The 22,747-nt window shown below is 37.2% G+C and overlaps 1 protein-coding gene across 2 annotated transcripts in view; it reads left to right on the forward strand.

The window, feature by feature from the left end:
* SKAP1 (src kinase associated phosphoprotein 1) overlaps positions 1-22,747 on the forward strand; it is a 322,299-nt gene that overhangs the window by 35,103 nt on the left and 264,449 nt on the right. The gene's annotated exons all lie outside the window — the stretch shown is intronic.

Consider the following 22,747-nt stretch of genomic DNA (forward strand, 5'->3'; position numbering starts at 1 on the left):
GAAGGAAATGGCAACCCACTCCAGTATTCTTGCCTGGAGAATCCCAGGGACAGAGGAGCCTGGTGGGCTGCCGTCTATGGGGTCGCACAGAGTCAGACACGACTAAAGCGACTTAGCAGCAGCAGCAGATGCATAGTCAGTTTTTGGCAAAACTGGTGCGTAGTGATTTTATGACTTAGAAAATGAATAAGTATGGGAATGCAAACTAGTACAGCCACTGTGGAGAACAGTGTGGAGATTCCTTAAAAAACTAGAAATAGAACTTCCATATGACCTAGCAATCCCACTGCTGGGCATACACACCGAGGAAACCAGAATTGAAAGAGACACGTGTACCTCAGTGTTCATCACAGCACTGTTTATAATAGCCAGGACATGGAAGCAACCTAGATGTCCATCAGCAGACAAATGGATAAGAAAGTTGTGGTACATATACACAATGGAGTATTACTCAGCCATTAAAAATAATACATTTGAATCAGTTCTAATGAGGTGGATGAAACTGGAGCCTATTATACAGAGTGCAGTAAGCCAGAAAGAAAAACACCAATACAGTATACTAACGCATATATATGGAATTTAGAAAAATGGTAATGATAACCCTGTATGTGAGACAGCAAAAGAGACACAGATGTATAGAACAGTCTTTTGGACTCTGTGGGAGAGGGTGAGGGTGGGATGATTTGGGAGAATGGCATTGAAACATGTATATTATCATATGTGAAACGAATTGCCAGTCCAGGTTCAATGCATGATACAGGATGCTCGGGGCTGGTGCACTGGGATGACCCAGAGGGATGGGATGGGGAGGGAGGTGGGAGGGGGGTTCAGGATGGGGAACACATGTATACCCGTAGCGGATTTATGTTGATGTATGCAAAACCAATATAATATTGTAAAGTAATTAGCCTCCAATTAAAATAAATACATTTCTATAAAAAAAGAAAATGAATAAATAAAGGAGTCCAGTTTGTTATGATGAAAATAGAGGTGCATTATACCTTTTGAATTATTGTGTTTGTATTCTTTAGATAAATACCTAGAAATGGAATAGCTGAATCATATGATAGTTTAATTCTTAATTTTTTGAGAAATTTCCATATTGTTTCCCATAGTGGTGGCACCAATTTATACTCCTACCAACAGTGCATGAGGGGTCCTTTTTCTCCACATCTTCTCCAACACTTATTACTTCTTGCCATTTTGATAATAGCTATTCTAATGGATTGAGGTGATATCTCATTGTGGTTTTGATTTACATTTCCTAATAATGATTTTAAACATCTTTTCATGTTGGCCATTTATATCTCTTCTTTGGAAAAATGTCTGTTCAGCTCTTCTCCTCAATATTTTTGCTTCTTGCTCCTCTCCTTTCCACTCCAAAACTGAGAAACCTGACTCCCACCATTCACCATCCACTTATTGTTTGATTAGAGTATACATGTATAGCAGTATAAGAAGTGATAACCTGTACACTGTTGACTAGGGTCCAGTATTCACCTGCAGTTCCTTTTGCCTTTAGTCTTATAGACTACCCATTACCAATGTTACTTAGGTCAGCTCCTTTCCCCCATTCAGTGAGTTTAATTCATATATTTGTAATAAGTTAGATTATGTTGTTTGTCTTCAATTTTCCCTGAGATCCCCCATCCTGCAAAATGATTTTTTGAAATCTACAGACATTAAAGGTCGTTCTGTGTGTTGTAAAGTCCTATAGGTTTTGACAATTACAAAATACCATGTGTCAACCGTTAAAGTGTCATATGATGTAGTTTCACTGCCCTAAAAGTCTCCTGTGCTTTATCTATTCATCCCTCTGACTCCTCTTGAACCCATTGCCAACAACTGATTATATTATTATATAATATAATTATATATTATATTGTTGTCTTTTCCAGAATGTTATGTAGTAGGAACCATACAGTATGTAACCTTTTCAGATTGACTTTTTTCACTGATAGGCTTCTTTCACATCAGTTCAGTTCAGTCGCTCAGTCGTGTCCGACTCCTTGTGACCCCATGGACTGCAGCACGCCAGTCCTCCCTGTCTATCATCAACTCCCGGAGTTTAGTCAAACTCATGTCCATTGAGTCAGTGATGCCATCCAACCATCTCACCCTCTGTCGTGCCCTTCTCCTGCCTTCAATCTTTCCCAGCATCAGGGTCTTTTCAAATGAGTCAGTTCTTTGCATGAGGTGGCCAAAGTGTTGAAGTTTCAGCTTTAGCGTCAGTCCTTCCAATGAACACCCAGAACTGATCTCCTTTAGAATGGACTGGTTAGATCTCCTTGCAGTCCAAGCAACTCTCAAGAGTCTTCTCCAACACCACAGTTCAAAAGCATCAATTCTTCGGCGCTCAGCTTTCTTTACAGTCCAACTCTCAATCCATATGTGACTACTGAAAACCATAGCTTTGACTAGATGGACCTGTTGGCAAAGTAATGTCTCTGCTTTTTAATATGCTGTCTAGGTTGGTCATAACTTTTCTTCCAAGGAGCAAGCATCTTTTAATTTCATGGCTGCAGTCACCATCTGCAGTGATTTTGGAGCCCCCCCAAATAATGTCTGTAACTGTTTCCACTGTTTCCGCATCCTTTTGCAATGAAGTGATGGGACCAGATGCCAGGATCTTAGTTTTCTGAATGTTGAGTTTTAACCTAACTTTTTCACTCTCCTCTTTCACTTTCATCAAGAGGCTCTTTAGTTCTTTGCTTTCTGCCATAAGGATGGTGTCATCTGTATATCTGAGGTTATTGATACTACTCCTGGAAGTGTTGATTCCAGTTTGTGCTTCATCCAACCCAGCATTTCTCATGATATAATCTGGATTTATATTAGTTAAATAAGCAGGGTCACAATATACAAACTTGATGTACTCCTTTCCCAATTTGGAACCAGTCTGTTGTTCCATGTCCAGTTCTAACTATTGCTCCCTGACCTGCATACAGATTTCTCAAGAGGCAGGTCAGATGGTCTGGTATTCCCATCTCTTTCAGAATGTTCCACAATTTGTGATGATCCACACAATCAAAGGCTTTGGCATAGTCAATAAAGCAGAAATAGATATTTTTCTGGAACTCTCTTGCTTTTTCGATGATCCAGCGGATGTTGGCAATTTGATCTCTGGCTCCTCTACCTTTTCTAAAACCAGCTGAACATCTGGAAGTTCACGAATCACATACTGTTGAAGCCTGGCTTGGAGAATTTTGAGCATTACTTTACTAGTGTGTGAGGTGAGTGCAATTGTGCAGTAGTCTGAGCATTCTTTAGCATTGCCTTTCTTTGGGATTGGAATGAAGACTGACCTTTTCCAGTCCTGTGGCCACTGCTGACTTTTCCAAATTTGCTGGCATATTGAGTGCAGAACTTTCACAGCATCATCTTTTAGGATTTGAAATAGCTCAACTGGAATTCCATCACCTCCAATAGCTTTGTTCGTAGTGATGCTTCCTAAGGCCCACTTGACTTCACATTCCAGGATGTCTGGCTCTAGGTGAGTGATCACACCATCGTGATTATATGGGTTGTGACAGTCTTTTTTGTATAATTCTTCTGTGTATTCTTGCCACTTCTTCTTAATATCTTCTGCTTCTGTTAGGTCCATACCATTTCTGTCCTTTATTGAGCCCATCTTTGCATGAAATGTTCCCTTGGTATCTCTAATTTTCTTGAAGAGATCTCTAGTCTTTCCCATTCTATTGTTTTCCTCTATTTCTTTGCACTGATCACTGAGGAAGGCTTTCTTATCTCTCCTTGCTATTCTTTGGAACTCTGCATTCAAATGGGTATATCTTTCCTTTTTTCCTTTGCCTTTTACTTCTCTTCCTTTCACAGCTATTGTAAAAGCTAATTGTAAGGTCTCCTCAGACAACCATTTTGCCTTTCTGCATTTCTTTTTCTTGGGGATGGTCTTGATCCCTGCCTCCTGTACAATGTCACGAACCTCCATCCATAGTTCTCCAGGCACTCTATCAGATCTAATTCCTTGAATCTATTTCTCATTTCCACTGTATAATCTTAAGGGATTTAATTTAGTTCATATCTGAATGGTCTAGTGGTTTTCCCTACTTTCTTCAGTTTAAGTCTGAATTTGGCAATAAGCAGTTCATGATCTGAGCCATGGTCAGCTCCCAGTCTTGTTTTTGCTGACTGTATAGAGCTTCTCCATCTTTGGCAGCAAAGAATATAATCAATCTGATTTTGGTATTGACCATCTGGTGATGTCCATGTGTAGTCTTCTCTTGTGTTGTTGGAAGAAGGTGTTTGCTGTGACCAGTGCGTTCTCTTGGCAAAACTCTGTTAGCCTTTGCTCTGCTTCATTCTGTACTCCAAGGCCAAATTTGCCTGTTACTCCAGGTATTTCTTGAGTTCCTACTTTTGCATTCCAGTCCCCTATAATGAAAAGGACATCTTTTTTGTGTGTTAGTTCTAGAAGGTCTTGTAGACCTTCTTAGAACCGTTCAACTTCAGCTTCTTCAGCATTGCTGGTGGGGGCATAGACTTGGATTACTGTGATATTGAATGGTTTGCCTTGGAAACAAACAGAGATCATGCTGTCATTTTTGAGATTACATCCAAGTAGTGCTTTTGGACTCTTTTGTTGACTATGATGGCTACTCTATTTCTTTAATACATTTAAGGTTCCCCAGTTGGTCATGTATGGATGTGAGAGTTGGACTGTGAAGAAAGCTGATCGCCGAAGAATTGATGCTTTTGAACTGTGGTGTTGGAAAAGACTCTTGAGAGTCTCTTAGACTGCAAGGAGATCCAACCAGTCCATCCTAAAGGAGATCAGTCCTGGGTGTTCACTGGAAGGACTGATGCTAAAGCTGAAGCTCCAGTACTTTGGCCACCTCATGAGAAGAGTTTACTCACTGGAAAAGACTGATGCTGGGAGGGATTGGGGGCAGGAGGAGAAGGGGACAACAGAGAATGAGATGTCTGGATGGTGTCACCGACTCGATGGAGGTGGGTTTGAGTGAACTCCAGGAGTTGGTGATGGACTGGGAGGACTGGAGTGCTGTGGTTCATGGGGTCGCAAAGAGTTGGACACGACTGAACAACTGAACTGAACTGAATGTTTTTTCATTTCTTGAGAGTTCATTTCTTTTTTTCACTGAATAGTATTCCACTGTTTGTATATATCACAATTTATTTATCCACTCACCTACTGAAGGACATTTTGATTGCTTCCAAAAATTTAGCAAGTATAAATAAAGCTGCTCTAATCTAAATGTGCAGATTTTTCTGTGGAGTTAAGTTTTGAAGTCAGTTGGGTGAATACTTAGGAGTATGGTTGCTGGATCTTATGGTAAGACTACATTTAGCTTTGTAAGAAACCAAGCCATCTTCCGAAGTAGATATGCCATTTTGCATTCCCATCAGCAGTTAATGAGATTCTGGTTGCTCTGCATCCTTGTCAGCCATTGGTATTGTCAATTTTTAAAAATTTATTCATTCTAGTAGGTACATAGTGATATATCATTGTTTTAATTTTCAGTTCCCTAATGACATACGATTATGCTGATTTGCTTTTTTGTTATCTGCGTATCTTCTTTGAACTGTTCACATTTTATGTCCATTTTAAAATTGGGTTGTTTGTTTTCTTATTATTGAGTTTTAAGTGTTCTTTAACTATTTTGGATACACATCGTTTATTAGGTATGTGTTTTGTAAAGATTTTCTACCAGTCTGGGGCCTGTCTTTTCATTCCCTTAACACTGTCTTTTGTAGAACAGCAGTTTTTCATTTTTATGAAGTATAAATTATTTCTTTCATGGATCATTGGATCATGCTTTTGGTCTTATAACTAAAAACCCATTGCCAAACCCAAGGCCACTTATATTTTCTCCTGTGTGCATTTCAGTCTATGATTTGCTTTGAGTTAATTTTTGTATAAAGGGAGAGCTGTGCCTTTTTTTTTTTTTTTTTAATTTGGTTGTTTAGTTGTCCCAGCACAATTTGTTAAAAAGGCTTATCCTCTCTTGGTTGAATTGCTTTACATCTTTTTTCAAAGATCAACTGACTGTGTTTATATAGGTCTATTTCTGTGTTCTCTGTTCTGTACCATTAATCTGTGTCTGTTCTTCCAATGATACTACTCAATCTTGATCACTGCATCATAGTAGTAAGTCTTTAAGTTGAGTAATGTCAGTCCTTCACTCTTCCTCCTCCCCTCCCACTCTCCTTTTTTCTTCATCTTCCTCTTCTTCTCCTTTTCCTTCAGTATTGTGTTAAAAATATGCTGTGAGAATATTTGAATTCCTTCCATTTCCTCATGAATATTATTTTTAATTGGTTACAAAATACTTCATTGTATGATCTGTGATATAACCAGTGTTTAGTGGAAAAGTTCAGAACTTTTGATATCTCATTTTTGTAAATGAAAATAAAGTTATGTTAGCACAGAATAAAAACTGAATGAGTGATGGTGTTGTAAATAATTGTAATTGTGTTCCTTATATCAATTGATTTATTTTCCAGTGTTTCTATTAATACAATGAGTAGCAATGCCTTTTTTATTAGGGAAAGGTAAAGACTCACTTGAAAAGACTCTTGATGCTGGGAGGGATTGGGGGCAGGAGGAGAAGGGGACGACAGAGAATGAGATGGCTGGATGGCATCACCGACTCGATGGACATGAGTTTGAGTGAACTCTGGGAGTTGGTGATGGACAGGGAGGCCTGGCGTGCTGTGATCATGGGGTCGCAAAGAGTCGGACACGACTGAGCGACTGAACTGACTGAAATATGTTGTGTTTGTTTTCTAAAGTCTGAGAAATACCTCTTCTTCCTTTTCTCCTCTCAATCTGATACTGTATTTCTCTGCGTTCCTTTTATGAATCTTAATAAAATCTTTGTGGACTTATCAAATTAATTGGTCTTTTAAAAGAAGCAAGCAATGCTTTTTCTGCTTTCTATTTAATTGACTTCCATTCTTACTTTTTATTATTATTTTTTTCTGTTTGGAGTTTAATTTGGTCTTCTTTTTCTATTTCCTTAAGATGAAAACTTAGATCATTGATTTTAAACCTTTCTTCTTTTCTACCATAAACATTTAAAGCTGTGTGTTTTCCTTAAATGTGGCTTTAACTGCATGTTACAAATTTGGATGGATTTTATAATTTTTTTATTTTATAATCATTCAGTTTATTAAAAGAAGAATATTTCCTCTTTGATTTATGTTTCTTCAAATTGTTGAGGCTTTTTCGATATCTCACTGTTATTGATTTCTAAAAATTTGTTTTGATTAGAGAACATACTCTAAGATTTTAGATTTTTGGTGTTTATAAGACTTATTTTATGGCCTAGAATAATGTATATCTTGGTGAACACTTCATCCACTTAAAAAAAGTATATTCTGTAGCTGTTCGATGTAGCATTATATGAATGCCTATTAGATTAAAGTTGATAGTGTTGCTTAGGTTCTCTGTCTCTTTACTGGTTATTTATCTAGTAGTTTTATTAGTTTCTTAAAGAGGGTAGTAAAATTTTCAACTATGATTGTAGATGTGTTTTTTTCTTGCTTTAGTTCTGTTGGAATTTGCTTCAAGTATTTTAAAGCTATTTTGTTATGTGCATGCTGCTGCTTCTGCTGCTAAGTCACTTCAGTTGTGTCCGACTCTGTGCTACCCCATAGATGGCAGCCCACCAGGCTCCTCTGTCCCTGGGATTCTCCAGGCAAGAATACTGGAGTGGGTTGCCATTTCCTTCTCCAATGCATGCATGCATGCTAAGTCGCTTCAGTCGTGTCCAACTCTGTACGACCCTATGGACAGTAGCCCACTCGGCTCCTCTGTCCACGTGATTCTCTAGGCAAAGATACTGAAATGGGTTGCCATTTCCTTCTCCTGTTATGTGCATACACATTTATAATTGTTCTGTCTTCCTGATGACTTGGCCCTTTTATCATTATGAAATATCCCTTTTTATATCTGGTAATATTCCATGTCCTGAAGTCTACTTTGACATTAATATAGCCATTCCATCTTCCTTATGCTTACTTTTAACATACTGTATAATTTCCATTCTTTTTTCCAGCCTGTGTCTTTATTGGAATATAGTTGATTTACAATGTGTTAGTTTTAGATGTACACCAAAGTGAATCAGTTATCCATATAAATATACATATGTATACATATATATATATCTACTACTTTTTAAGATTATTTTCTCTGTGTCTTCATATTTAAAATATGTCTCTTGTAGATTACTATGATAATTATATGCCAATAAAATAGACAACCTAGAAGAAATGAATAAATTCCTAGAAATGTACAATCTCCCATGACTGAATCAGGAAGTAATGTAAAACATGAATAGACCAATTACCAGTAATTGAATCAGTATCTTAAAAACTCCCAAGAAACAAAATTCCAGGACAAGACGGCTTTATAGGTGAATTCTACCAAATATTTAGAGAACGATTAACACCTATCCTTCCCAAACTATTCCAAAAATATTACTGAGGAAGGAATGCTTCTGAGAACTCGTTCTGTGAAGGCAGTATCACCCTGATACCAAAACTAGACAAAGATATAATAATTAAAAAAAAGAAAATTATAGGTCAATATCACTGATGAACACGAATGCAGAAACCCTCAACAAAATATTAAGAAACCAAATAAATACGTTAAAAGGATCATATACCATGATCCAGTGGGATTAATCCCAGGGATGCAATGATGATTCAGTACCTACAAATCAATCAATGTAATACACCACATTAACACATTGAAGAATAAAAATCATATAATCATCATATGTTACGAAAAAAGATTTTGACAAAATTCAACATCCGTTTATGATAAAAACTCTCAACAAAATGGATATAGAGGGAATATATCTCAACATAAGAAAGGCCATATATGACAGGCCTATAGCTAACATCATACTGAATGATGAAAAGCTGGATGCATTTCCTCTAAGGTCAGGAACAAGACAAGGATGCCCTTGAGGGTATTATGCTGCTAAGTAAAATAAATCATACAGAAAAAGACAAATACCGTATGATTTCACTTATATGTGAACCTAAAAAAAAAACAACAAATGAACAATCATAAAACAGAAACAGAGTGATAGCTATGGAGAACAAACAGATAACTGCCAGAGTGGAGAGCAGGGAGGGGAAGGAGAGAGGTGAGGAATACTAAGAGGTACAGACTCCTAGTTACAAAATAAAGGAGCCATAGATATGAAATGTACAGTGTGGAGAACATAGCCAATAACTATGTAGAATCTTTGGATGGTGACAGATGATAACTGGACTTATTGTGGTGATCATTTTTAAGTGTATAGAAATTGTAAATCACTGTGTTGTATACCGGGCTTCCCAGGTGGCTCTAGTGGTAAAGAACCTACCTGCCAATGCAGGAGACTTAGTGAGATTTGGGTTTGATCCCTAGGTTGGGAAGATCCCCTGGAAGAGGGCATGGCAACCCACTCCAGTATTCTTGCCTGGAGAATACAATAAACAGAGGAGCCTAGTGGGCTACAGTCCACAGGGTCACAAAGAGTAGGACATGACTGAAACAACAGTGTGCATGCTTGTTGTATACCAGGAACTGACATATTGTTGTAGGTCAATTATACTTCAAAAACAATCAAGCTCATAGAAAAAGAGATCAGATTTGTGATTAGCAGAAGTTGGGCATTGGGGGAGAGGGAATTGGATGAATGGTCAAAAGTTACAAACTTTCAGTCATAAGTAAGTACTAGGGATGTAATGTACAACATGGTAAATATAATTAACACTGCTGTACCATATATATAGGGCTTCCCTGGTGGCTCAGTGGTAAAGAATCTGGCTGCCAATGCAGAAGACACAGGTTTGATCCCTGGATTGGAAAGATCACCTGGAGAAGGAAATGGCAACCCATTTCAGTATCTTTGCCTAGAGAATCACGTGGACAGAGGAGCCTGGCAGACTACAGTCCATGGGGTTGTGAAAGAATAGGACACAACTTAGTAACTAAACAAACAACAGCAACAGTATATATAAAAGTTGTTAAGAGAGTAAATGCTTAGAGTTCTTATTACAAGGAAAAAAATTATTTCTTTAATTTTCTATCTGTATGAGATGATAAGTATAATTTTACTGTGGTAATCATTTCATGGCATATGTATGTCAAATCATTATGCTGTACATCTTAAACAATGCTGTATGTGAATTATATCCTCAATAAAACTGGAAGGACAAAAGGGTCTCCTGTAGACAGATAGCATATAATTGGGTCTTGAATTTTTATTCAGTCAGACAGTCTTTGCTTTTTAATTGTAGTGTTTAGTTCATTTACAGCTAATGCAACTATTGCTATGGATGGATTTAAGGTCTACCATTGAACTATTTCTTTTCCAACTGTTACATTTTTGGCTACACTTGCCCTTATAAAAAGTTAGTCAAATGCTTTTTAATATTCCATTTTGATTTCCCTATTTAAAAAAATTTTTTCCTCTTTATTTTGTCTCTTAGGGTTGTTCCATTGATTACAGTATGTTCCTTAACTTATCACAGGCTACTCAGAATTAATTTTATACCGCTAAAGGTGTTTCATTTACTCTCCTTTCCCCATCCTCTGTTTTATTGCTATATATATATTATAAGCCGAAGAATCGATGCTTTTGAACTGTGGTGTTGGAGAAGACTCTTGAGAGTCCCTTATACTGCAAGGAGATCCAACCAGTCCATTCTAAAGGAGATCAATCCTGGATGTTCATTGGAGGGACTGATGCTAAAGCTGAAACTGCAATACTTTGGCCACCTCATGCGACGAGTTGACTCACTGGAAAAGACTCTGATGCTGGGAAAGGTTGGGGGCGGGAGGAGAAGGGGACGACGGAGAATGAGATGGCTGGATGGCATCACCGACTCTGTGGACATGAGTTTGAGTGTACTCCGGGAGTTGGTGATGGACAGGGAGGCCTGGTGTGCTGTGATTCATGGGGTCGCGGAGAGTCGGACATGACTGAGCGACTGAACTGAACTGAACTGAACTGAAGCTGTGAAGTGCAGTTTTATAATCTCTGCTTCAGATTGCCAGTTATTTTTTGAAGAGATTAAGAGAAAAAAGTGATAATGTTTTATATTTACCCACATATTTAGCATTTTGGTACTGCTGTTGATCTGAGTTTCCCTTTAGTGTCAGTTCCCTTCAGCTTGATGAATTTCATTTAGATTTCTTTTTAGAGAAAAGAAAATTTTTTTTCTCAGTTTTTCTTTTTTCGGAAATTTTTCTCAGTTTTTGTTCATCTGAAAAGTTTCTTTGCATTTGGACAGTTATTGTCACTGGATATAGAATTCTGGGTTGACAAGTTTTTTCCCTTTTTCTTTTCAAAATTTTAAATGTTATTTTAGCATTTTCTGGCCTCCATTATTTTTGATGAAAAGTCAACTCTCATTCCTATCATTATTCTTCTCTGTGTAATGGATTGTTTTCTCTGGTTTCTTTGAAATTCTTCTCTTTATCTTAGGATTTCAGCAGTTTGCCTGTAATTTACGTGTGTTTAGTTTCCTTTATATTTATCCAGCTGAGCTTCCATTGAGCTTCTTGAATCTGTAAATTGTTATTTTTTCACCAAATTTGGGATAATTTTGACTGTTATTTTTTCTGTTATTTCTTCTGGTACATTTTCTGTCCTATTCTGGTTTTAATCTTCTGAGACTCCAAATATACGTTAAGTTGTGGCATTTGGTGTTTTCCCACAGTCTGCTAAGCTTTTTACCTAAGGGTGCTCCCCAGCCACTCCACACCAAATGAACTGGGAGTACCTTTAGGTGAAAAACTATATAAATAAAAGCCTCACCCAGTAGTTCTTTTCTTTCAAGGATTAAATCCGCACCAATTTTTGCCTGCTTTGGCTGATGCTTTCGTTGTTTTTTGTTTAGTTGTATCCGACTTTTTGTGACCCCATGGATTGGGATTTTCCAGGCAAGAATACTGGAGTGGGTTGCCATTTCCTTTTTCCAGGGGATCTTCTGACCTAGGGATTGAACCCTTGTCTCCTGCCTGTGTCTCCTACATTTCAGGCAGATTCTTTACCACTGGGCTACCAGGGAAGCCCTTGGCTACTGTTCGGTGCCCTAAAATAGGTGCTCTTAATTTTTTTGTCTAGTGTTGACAATTCTTATCTGTAGGAAAATCATTCCAACACAAGCTATTCTTCTATTGCCCAGAAAGCTATCAATTTTTAAAGCATTTATTTTCTGGTTACCCAAGTGAATTCTTAAAATTTCTAAAAGTTTTCCAAGTTCATACTTTAAGCTTATATGTATTTGGTCATAATATCTGCACATAATGATTTCTATTTCCTTCTAAGACTTCTTTTTCCTTCTAAGACTTCTTTTTGTGTAAAACCTCCACAACAATGTTATTTGACAGTGGGAATAGCTGAAAAAACAATCTTTAATAATAATGATTTAGTTTTTCAGCCATAAATATGAAACTAGTTGAGAAGGTATTTTATTAACATATGCAACCCCATGAACTGTAGCTCACCAGGCTCCTCTCTCCATGGAATTTTCCAGTATTCTTGCCTGGAGAATTCCATGGGCAGAGGAGCCTGGCGGGCTACAGCCCATGGGATTGCAAAGAGTTGAACACAACTGGGCAACTAACACACACACACACACAGTATAGTTTTGCCACAAACAGATAATAAATATCATCAGAGAAAGTTTTGTCATTTGCCAAAAGGTTTGTATAAACTTCTCTTTTAACCTATTATTTAAATGGGCTTCCCTGGTGACTCAGATGGTAAAGAATTTGCCTGCAATTTCAGAGATCCAAGTTCGATCCCTGGGTCAGGAACATCCCCTGGAGAAGAGAATGGCTACCCACTCCAGTATTCTTGCCTGGAGAATTTCATGCACAGATGATCCTGGTCAGTTACAGTTCATGGATTACAAAAAGTTAGATATTACTGAGCAACTAACACTACTTATAAGAGATGTATTAGTATGTAATATGTCAATAATATTGAAACATCTTTATATTACCAGGATAAACTGTATTATTCTTTTAATATACTGTTAGGTGTGATCTACTGGTGTTTTATTTAGGATTTTTGTATCTACATTAACTTTTTAAATTTTAAACGTAAAAATTTTTTAAACTTTTATATTGGAGTATAATATACATGAAACTAGCTGTGTTAGTTTCAGGTGCACGGCAAAGTGACTCAGTCATGTATGCACATGCATCCATTCCCCTTCAAATTCTCTTCCCATCTACATCATTTCATAATACCAAGCAAAGTTCCCTGAGCTACACAGTAGGTCCCCACTGGCTAACCATTTTAAACGGAGCACTGTGCATGTCAATCTCAAACTCCTTAACTATCGCTTCATCCCACCCTTCCTTCTGTATTAACTTTAAACTGATTCCTTCTTGTGCTCTTTTAGAACTGTGGTTATGCTAGGTTATACCAAATAATATGAGAAGTTTATTTTTCTAGGCTCTGAAATAATTTATATAGAACCAGAATTATTCATTACTTAAAGATTTGAAAAACATCTTAAAATTATATTAATATGAATTTAGAGAAACATTTTAACAACCTTTTCTTCTTTTCCCCTGGTTTTTAGCCTGTTCAGGAGTCAGGTTTTCTATTTCTCAATTCAGTTTTAAAAATTTATATTTTTCTCAGAAACTTTCACTGAGAGTTTATTTGCATGACATTTTATTTTGTTTACATGGCACTTTAGTTTTGAAAATAATCTTTTAAAGGGATAAAAATGATACTATCATGAAATTTACGTAGACATAAAAGCACAAAGAAAATTAAAATAATTTGAAATCTCACCAATTTTGTCAAATATTTCATTATCTTAAAAAATTGTGTTTTTTGTTGCTTCTTTTTATTCTGCCTAATTTCTGTATATTTGTGCTTTCTTTTCTTTTTCCTTGATTATATTTGCTGATGGTACATAAATTTATTGGATTTCCCCTAACCCCTGAAAAATTCCAGCTCTTATACTTATTTAGCATTTATATATGTTTGCCTCACTGTTTTTAAGTTCAGTGAAAGTAATGGTTTTTAAGTGGTTTTTTAGCCACTAAGTTGTGCAATGGAACCCTTTTCAAAGTTAAAATCTTCTGTGAAATCCCAGTGTATAAATAGATAAAAGCCAAGCACTTGTGATTAAAGTAAAGGAGAATTGTAGGGGAAGGAAGGGAGTTTCCCAGAGTCTCACTCAATTGACACCTCTCCAACTCTTCTTTCTTATCAGATGCTCATGACTCCAGAGAGCACTGTTAGACAACCACTGTTCTAACTTTTTCATTCTGTTTTTATCTTTATTGTTTCCTTTCTCCTGCTTTCCATAGGCTGGCTTATTGCTCTTTTCTGATTTTTTGAATTTGTTGCTTCATGTATTTCTTTTCATTCTTTCTTATTTAATATTGGAAATATTGAGGTCTATAAAGGTCTATAAATCATTCTGTACAATGCTGGTTATATTTCATAATATTTTACACAGGCTATTTTTTCAATAGATGGTAATTATAGTTTTGAGTTTCCTCTATGACCTACAATGTATGTGTGCATGTGTTTTCAAATGTCTAAGTATAGAGAGATTTTTTTACTCTTTTAAATGTTAAGTTCTTGTTTTATTTTGTTTTAGTCATAAAATAGATCTTTCTAATTTTGAGTTTAAGAAATTATTGATTATTTTTTGTAATCTAGTGCTTAATTAATTTTCATAAATATGAGCATTTGAATGTGACTAGTCTGAACTGATTGGAGAAGGCAATGGCACCCCACTCCAGTACTCTTGCCTGGAAAATCCCATGGACAGAGGAGCCTGGTGGGCTGCAGTCCATAGGGTCGCTAAGAGTTGGACACGACCGAGCGACTTCACTTTCACTTTTCACTTTCATGCATTGGAGAAGGAAATGGCAACCCACTCCAGTGTTCTTGCCTGGAGAATCCCAGGGACGGGGGAGCCTGGTGGGCTGCCATCTATGGAGTCTCACAGAGTTGGACGCGACTGAAGCAACTTAGTAGCAGCAGCAGTCTGAACTGATATGTGTTGTTAAGTGTAAAATGCACATAGATTTTGAAGATATAATACAAAAGCAGGTAAAATAGCTCAATAATTATTTTGTGTTCATTACATATTGAAATCATACTATTTGGGTTAAAAAATATATATTTATTTATTTTTGCCTGTGCTGGATCTTCATTGCTGCATAGGCTTTTCTCTAGTTGTGGCGAGCAGAGGCTACTCTAGTTGTGGTATACGCAGCCTTCTCATTGTTTCCATTGTTGCTTCTTTTGTTGAGGAACACAGCCTCTAGGGTGCTTGGGCTTCAGTAGTTGCGACAGGTGGGCTTAGTAGTTGCATTTCCCAGACTAAATCACAGACTCAATAGTTGTGGCGCATGGGCTTAGTTGCTCCATGGCATGTGGGATCTTCCCAGATCAGGGATAGAACTCATGTCTCCTGCATTGGCAGGTAGATTCTTTACCAGTAGGCCACCAGGGAAGCCCCAAATCATAATATTTTGTATCTATTGAGTTAAATAAAATAAATTCACTAAAATTAATTTTATCTCTTTTTGGGCTATCTTTTGAAATGAGGTTGCTAGAATATTTTAAATTATGTGTGTTATTTTATTTCTATTGGACATAACTGCCCTCTATAATTATATATTTTTATCCATGTGGTCTATTAGAGACTAGTAGTGACTTTACAATTGCTTTTCAGTAATTTCTACTTATAGTTCTCGAATTTTTCACTATATATATTTTAGTACTATTCTATTTAGAACATAACAGGTCATTTCTATTATGGATTGTACTTTATATAAAATAAAATGACTCTGTTGGCCTGCTTGTGTTCTACTTTGATATGAATTATTGCTGTTATTGCTTTTTAAGAAAATTTGTTTAGGACATCTTGCACACCTGTCCTCTTTTAATTTCAGTCTCACTTTATTTCAGGTGAATATCTTTTAAACAGTAATCAAATTAACTATCTTTGACATAGAAATTCTTCAGTTTTTTTTCATTTGTTTCTGTTCACTTTTTTCTTTTTTAATTGAAGTATGGTTGATTTACAATATTATATTAGTTTCAGGTGTTCAACATAGTGATTCAAAATTTTTATAGATTATTCTCAATTTATGCTTATTATAAAACATAGGCTATGTTCCCTGTGCTATGCAATATATCCTTATAGCTTGTTTTTAATAGGGGACTCTAATTTTTCACAATTATTGTCATCAGTTATATATCATTTTATGAGTTTTATTATTTGCTACATTATATTTTTCTGTTTTATTGCATTGAATATTAAAAAATTTTTTTTCTTCTTTAAATTTTTCGTTCACAGCCATGCTTAGTTGCTCAGTAGTGTCCGACTCTTTGTGACTCCGTGGACTGTAGCCTGCCAAAGCACCTCTGTCCATGGGGATTCTCCAGGCAAGAATACTAGAGTGGATTGTCATGTCCTCCTTCAGGGGCTCTTCCCAACCCAGGGATTGAACCCAGGTCTCTCGCATTGTAGGTGGTTTCTTTACCATCTGGGCCACCAGAGAAAGCCATTATTACACTTATTACATTAGTGTTTGAAAAATCATAGTTAAACCCATTTGCTTTAATTATCATTGTCCAAGATGGCATAGTACCCATTCAGTTCAGTTCAGTTCAGTCGCTCAGTCGTGTCTGACTCTTTGCTGCCCCATGAATCACAGCATGCCAAGCCTCCTTGTCCATCACCAACTCCCGGAGTTCACTCAAACTCATGTCCATCGAGTCGGTGATGCCATCCAGTCATCTCATTCTTTGTCATCCCCTTCTCCTCCTGCCCCCAATCCTTCCCAGGATCAGAGTCTTTTCCAGTGAGTCAACTCGTCTCATGAGGTGGCCAAAGTATTGGAGTTTCAGCTTTAGCATCAGTCCTTCCAGTGAACACCCAGGATTGATGTTGTTTAGAATGGACTGTTTGGATTTCCTTGCAGTCCAAGGGACTCTCAAGAGTCTTCTCCAGCACCACAGTTCAAAAGCATCAATTCTTCGACGATCAGCTTTCTTCACAGTCCAACTCTCACATCCATACATGACCACTGGAAAAACCATTTAGCTTTATGTAAATGAGTAATTTAGCTTGTCTTCTTCTCTATTTCTTTCCTAACTAGTATTCAGATGCTTATTACATGTTTTAACAAATATCTTAATTAAGAATTTCTCTTTAACAATAAGTTTTAAACCATATTTAACCACAGTTACCTAGATTTAACTTATTTTGCTGGTTTGAATTTCATCACCACCTCTTTCTGTTGATCAGTGTGTCCTTTAAAAGATTTTCTTCAGGAAAGAATGTAAGTGATAGAAATTCAGAGCCACAACTGTTTGAAAATGTTTTGCTGATCTCCTTCATGTTATATAACCAACATCTTGACTATGTTTAGAATTCCTGAGTACAGTATTTTTCCTTTAAAACACTATAAAACTTTCATCTTCTGGTGCTTATTTTGTGGAGAGGACATTTTGACTCTGTTATTCTGTAAACTACTTCTTTTTCTTTTATGTCTGGGTACTTAAAGAATGTTTTCATCCTCAAATTTTGAAATTTCAGAAGGGTATGTGTAGATGTTGTTATTCACTCATCCATTCATTCATACATTTGTTTATATTTTTTTAACAGCTTCATTGAGATGTAGTTCTTATACCATAAAACCTATCCATTTAAAGGGTACAGTCCAATGGCTTTCGGATGGTATTCACAGAGTTGTACAGTCATCATCACAATAAATTTTAGAACATTTTTCATCATCTTCCAAAGAAAACTTGAACCCCCTTAGCCTTCATTCTTTAGTCTACATCCCTTTCTCCCACAGCCCTCAGTTCAGTTCAGTCGCTCAGTCGTGTCCAACTCTCCGCGACCCCATGAATCACAGCACACCAGGCCTCCCTGTCCATCACCAACTCCCGGAGTACACTCAAACTCATGTCCACAGAGTCGGTGATGCCATCCAGCCATCTCATTCGCCGTCGTCCCCTTCTCCTCCCGCCCCCAACCTTTCCCAGCATCAGAGTCTTTTCCAGTGAGTCAACTCGTCGCATGAGGTGGCCCAAGTATTGCAGTTTCAGCTTCAGCATCAGTCCTTCCAATGAACATCCAGGATTGATCTCCTTTAGAATGGACTGGTTGGACCTCCTTGCAGTATAAGGGACTCTCAAGAGTCTTCTCCAACACCACAGTTCAAAAGCATCGATTCTTCGGCGATCAGCTTTCTTCACAGTCCAACACTCACATCGATACATGACCATGTGAAAAACCATTGCCTTGACTAGACAGACCTTGGTTGGCAAAGTAATGTCTCTGTTTTTTAATATACTATCAAGGTTGGTCATAGCTTTCCTTCCAAGGAGCAAGCGTCTTTTAATTTCATGGCTGCAATCAGCATCTGCAGTGATTTTGGAGCCCAAAAAAATAAAGTCTGACACTGTTTCCACTGTTTTTCCATCTTTTTCCCATGAAGTGATGGGACCAGTTGCCATGATCTTTGTTTTCTGAATGTTGAGCTTCAAGCCAACCTTTTCACTCTCCTCTTTCACTTTCATCAAGAGGCTTTTGAGTTCCTCTTCACTTTCTGCCATAAGGGTAGTGTCATCTGCATATCTGAGGTTATTGATATTTCTCCCAGCAATCTTGATTCCAGCTTGTGCTTCTTCCAGCCCAGCGTTCCTCATGATGTACTCTGCATATAAGTTAAATAAGCAGGGTGACAATATATAGCCTTGACGTACTCCTTTTCCTATTTGGAACCAGTCTGTTGTTCCATGTCCAGTTCTGACTGTTGCTTCCTGACCTGCATACAGGTTTCACAGCCCTAGGCATCTGCTTATCTACTTTCTGTTCCTGTAGATTTTTGCCTATTCTGAATGTTTCATGTAAATGGAATTATACTATATGTGACCCTTGCTACTGGTTTCTTTTGATTGATGAAATTATGATTTCAGAGATTTATTTGTATTGTAGCATGTATCAGCATTTCCTTTTTTATTGCTGCCACATTTTGTTTATCTGTTCATCAGTTGATGAGTGTTAGTATTTATCCACTTATTGACTGTTAAGAATAATGCTGCTATGAACATTTGTGTACATGTTTTTATTTGAACACCTGTTTTCATTTCTCTTCTGTATATACCTAGTAGTGGAATTGGTGGGCAACTCTCTTTTTAGCTTTTTGAGACAAAAAAGTCAGACTTTTGCCAGACTTTTACAAAGTAACGATACCATTTTACATTCCCACTAGCAGTGTATAAGGATCCTAATTTCTCTCCATCTTCAACAGCACTCATTATTGTCCATCTTCTTGATAGTAGCCATGTGAAATGGTACCTCAGTGTGGTACTGATTATTATTTTCCTGATAACAACTGATGTTAAGCATCTTTTCATGTGTTTATTAGTCATTTGTATATCTTCTTTGGATAAATGTCTATTTAAGTTCTTTGTTTTAAAATCAGGTTATTTGTCTTTTTATTATTAAATTGTAAGAGCTTTTATATATTCTGTATATAAGTCTCCTATTAGATACATGATTTGCAAAAATATTCTCACTTTTTTGATAGCATCCTTTGAACCACAATAATTTTAATTTTGATGTCCAATTTGTTTCTTTTGTTGCTTGTTCTTTTGGCATCATATCTAAGAAACTATTATCTAATCCAAGCTTATAAGGATTTATGTCTATTTTCTTCTAATAGTTTTATAGTTTTAGCATTTATGTTTGGATCTATGATCTATTTTGAGTTAATTTTTGTATATTGTATGAGGTAAGGGTTCAATTCGGAGAAGGCAATGGCAAGCCACTCCAGTACTCTTGCCTGGAAAATCCCATGGATGGAGGAGCCTGGTAGGCTGCAGTCCATGGGGTTGCTAAGGGTCGGACACGACTGAGAGACCTCACTTTCACTTTCACACATTGGAGAAGGAAATGGCAGCCCACTCCAGTGTTCTTGCCTGGAGAATCCCAGGGATGGGGGAGCCTGGTGGGCTTCCATCTATGGGGTCACACAGAGTCGGATACAACTGAAGTGACTTAGCAGCAGCAGCAAGGGTTCAATTTCATTTCTTTGCATGTGGATATTTAATTGTTCCCGCACCATTTATTGAAAAACAATTTTTTCCATTGCATTATCTTGTCATCCTTGTCAAAAATTTATTGAATATAAATGTGAGGGTATAATTCTAAATTCCCAATTCTGTTCCTTTGATCTGTGTGTCTGTCTTTATACCTATACCATATTGTCTTAATCAAGACAAGTTTTGAAATAAGAAAATGGGAATCCTCTAAAGTTGTCCTCCTTTTTCAAAATTGTTTTGACTATTCTGGGTACCTTGAATTTCCAAATGAATTATAGGATTAGTTTGTCAGTTTCTGCAAAAAATCCAGCTGATATTTTTATAGAGATTGCATTGACTATTTAGATCAATATGGGAATATTCCCATATTAATAGCCATAAGTCTCATATGTAAACATGGAATGTCTTCCCATTTATTTTCTTCCTTTAATTTAAGGTCTTTCATTTCTTTCAATAATATTTTGTAGCTTTCAAAGTTTAAGTTTTATACTTCTCTTGTTAAATTTTATTCCTCAGTATTAATTCTGTTTTATATTATTTTAAATGGAATTTCCCTAATTTTTCCTAATTTAATTTTGGCTTGTTCATAGCTACTGTGTAGAAATACAGCTGATTTTTTTTATTAATCTTGTTTCCTGCAAACTTATTGAACTCATTTTTTAGTTCAGATAGTTGTCAGTGGATTCCTTAGGGTTTTCTATGTACAAGATTATATCATCTGCCTGTAGAGATAGTTTTACTTCTTTCTTTCTAACCTAGACTCTTTTAATTTCATCCTTGCATATTTGCCCTGTCTAGCACTAGTGCAATGTTGAATATAAGTGGTAAGAGCGGACAGCTTGTCTTGTTGCTGATCTTTAGAAACAGGGGGAAAGTATTCAGCCTTTCATCTGTTGACCTAAAACAGTAAAACAACCAGTTATTTTACCTGCAAAATGGTTTATTTGGGAACAGCAAAGACTTGCAGTTAAGGACATGCAATCATGGTTATCCACGAGCAAGCCCAAAAAACGAAAGAGAGGAACTTTCTTTTATAGAAGAGAAGAAGGAACTGGGAGGAGCTGTTATAAACAAAGAGAAGACCATTGGAGAAAACTGGGAGTTCCAAATGTAATGGCTTCTTGTTGACTGAGTTATTATTAACAGTCTTTCATTGGCCAGACTCTTGCAGGACAAGGAGAAATTTTTTCCTTCCTCCTGCTGTAGTAAAGTAGCAACCTTCTCCCTATTGGAGATACAGTGTTGGGTGTGCAACTGACATCGGTGGGTAGGGCCTTAGAGCTCCCTTTTCTGGCACCCTGACTTTATTTAAAAAGGGGGGTCTATATATTGATTGTCACCTATCATTAAGTACGATGTTAGTGGGTTTTTATAGATGATCTTTATGAGGCTAAGGAAGTTTCCTTCTATTCTCAGTTTGTTGAGCATTTTTGTTTTATTTGTTTTATCATAAAGTGCTGTTGAATTTTGTCGAATGCTTTTTCTGCATCTGTTGAGACAATCACATGGTCTTTGTCCTTTATCCTATTAATATGGTATATTCAGTTCAGTTCAGTTCAGTTGCTCAGTCGTGGCCGACTCTTTGCGACCCCATGAATCACAGCACGCCAGGCCTCCCGGAGTTCACTCAAGCTCATGTCCATCGAGTCGGTAATGCCATCCAGCCATCTCATTCTCTGTCGTCCCCTTCTCCTCCCACCCCCAATCCCTCCCAGCATCAGAGTCTTTTCCAGTGAGTCAGTTCATCGCATGAGGTGGCCAAAGTATTGGAGTTTCAGCTTCAGCATCAGTCCTTCCAATGAATATTCAGGACTGATTTCCTTTAGGATGGACTGGTTGGATCTCCTTGCAGTCCAAGAGACTCTCAAGAGTCTTTTCCAACACCACAGTTCAAAAGCATCAATTCTTCAACGATCAGCTTTCTTCACAGTCCAACTCTCACATATTACATTAATTTAATTTTGGATAGCATTTATTTTTACCTTTGAATTCAACTTTTCATCCTTTAGCCTTCAGAGGAACTTGGAGGAACCTATTTAAATGACATATGCAATAGATATGACATACGTCTTGGAATTTAATGGTGGTCCTTAGTGAAATTTTTATTTCCAAAACTTTATACCCCATCAAAAGTCCTAGTTATGGCTATGTAGGATTTTTCGTTTGGTGTTGTTGAGTGGTGAGAAAGTTATGACCAACCTAGATAGCATATTAAAAAGCAGAGACATTACTTCGCCAGCAAAGGTCAGTCTAGTCAAGGCTATGGTTTTTCCAGTGGTTATGTATGGATTTGAGAGTTGGACTGTGAAGAAAGCTGATCGCCAAAGAATTGATGCTTTTGAACTGTGGTGTTGGAGATGACTCTTGAGAGTCCTGGACTGCAAGGAGATCCAACTAGTCCATTCTAAAGGAGATCAGTCCTGGGTGTTCATTGGAAGGACTGATGCTAAAGCTGAAACTCCAATACTTTGGTCACCTCATGCAAAGAGTTGACTCACTGGAAAAGACTCTGATGCTGGGAGGGATTGGGGGCAGGAGGAGAAGGGGACGACAGAGAATGAGATGGCTGGATGGCATCACTGACTCAGTGGAGGTGGGTTTGAGTGAACTCCGGGAGTTGGTGATGGACTGGGAGGCCTGGCGTGCTGTGATCC

The sequence above is a fragment of the Moschus berezovskii genome, chromosome 20 (genome assembly GCF_049115385.1).
Source record: "Moschus berezovskii isolate FMDL1 chromosome 20, NW_MosBer_1.0, whole genome shotgun sequence".
NCBI lineage: Eukaryota > Metazoa > Chordata > Mammalia > Artiodactyla > Moschidae > Moschus > Moschus berezovskii.